The sequence below is a fragment of the Strongylocentrotus purpuratus genome, unplaced genomic scaffold, assembly GCF_000002235.5.
Source record: "Strongylocentrotus purpuratus isolate Spur 01 unplaced genomic scaffold, Spur_5.0 spur5_scaffold_18, whole genome shotgun sequence".
Taxonomy (NCBI): Eukaryota; Metazoa; Echinodermata; class Echinoidea; order Camarodonta; family Strongylocentrotidae; genus Strongylocentrotus; species Strongylocentrotus purpuratus.
Window position 1 is genome coordinate 17,301,821 of NW_022145603.1, and position 1,178 is coordinate 17,302,998.

Sequence of the window (1,178 nt, forward strand, 5' to 3'; positions counted from 1 at the left end):
AACATCCCTTCACTGCTATTATGTAAAAATGTGTAGAACAGGTGAATATGCATGTGACACCTGTTCTACACATTTTTACATAATAGCAGTGAAGGGATGTTCCTTTGTCTACCTGATGAACTGTATATTTTGTCCGCTTTCTTTGTCCGTCATATTCATAGTGAATGGTGCTTCATGAATACCTTTGTTAACCCTCTTAAGAAGAATACCACCTGTGCGTCTCAATTATTACAATTTGTACAAACGACCAATATGTGCCGTGGGGGGTGATTCATAAAGCTGTTGGTAAAGTTACGCATGACTTTATGAACGACTTGTATATGAAAAGCCAAAGGGGATGCTCAATCATTATAAAATACATCAACTAGAGTTGTGCAGATGTAGATTAATTGAGGTTATTGAAAATATCAGAAAAAACTTGGGCATCCTATCTGGCACTTCATATACAAGTCGTTCATAAAGTCTTGCATAACTTTACGGACAGCTTTATGAAACACCCCCCTGCACGGATGTTATCTCCTTACTGGCTCATTGTGGATTTAAATTAGACCAGTGGCTTGGGCCGACGTTATGCTGTACATATTAACTCTGTCTCTCTCTCTCTGTGCAATAAATGCTGGTTATAAATATACAATAGGTTTATTGTGTTCTATAACGTGTGCGCTACGACGGTTACAACTTAAGTTACAGTATTTTAAAGAGAAGGTCGAGTACTGGGAAGAGGTGAAAAATAATTTGTGAGCGTTATTGTTATTATGCAAGTGTGGAAGAAAATCAGATAAAAAAATGATCCAGAACAGCATGGCTTTTCAAATGCCTTAATATTCTAAATATGGCATGTAACAATGTTTGTGTAGTCCCATATACATATTTTGGCTTCTAAGGCCCCCCCCCCCCCCCCATGATCTCTGCGAAAATTTGCATTTTCATGTTTTGTACTCAAATCACGAAAATGGGTGATTTTTGGGCCGACATAAAATTTAAGCCCAAGATTCTTTTGCGTTAAAAAATTATTGCAAATAATATAAAGGGGGGGGGGGGCATCTATAAATGTTTTCAATTTAAAAAGATTTCTAATGACACCCCCCCCCCCCCCCAAAGCCAGTGTCCCTTTGGTAATTGGACTATATGCAGTGTAGGACTAGTAATGCAAACAAAATACTACAAGTACAACAGAC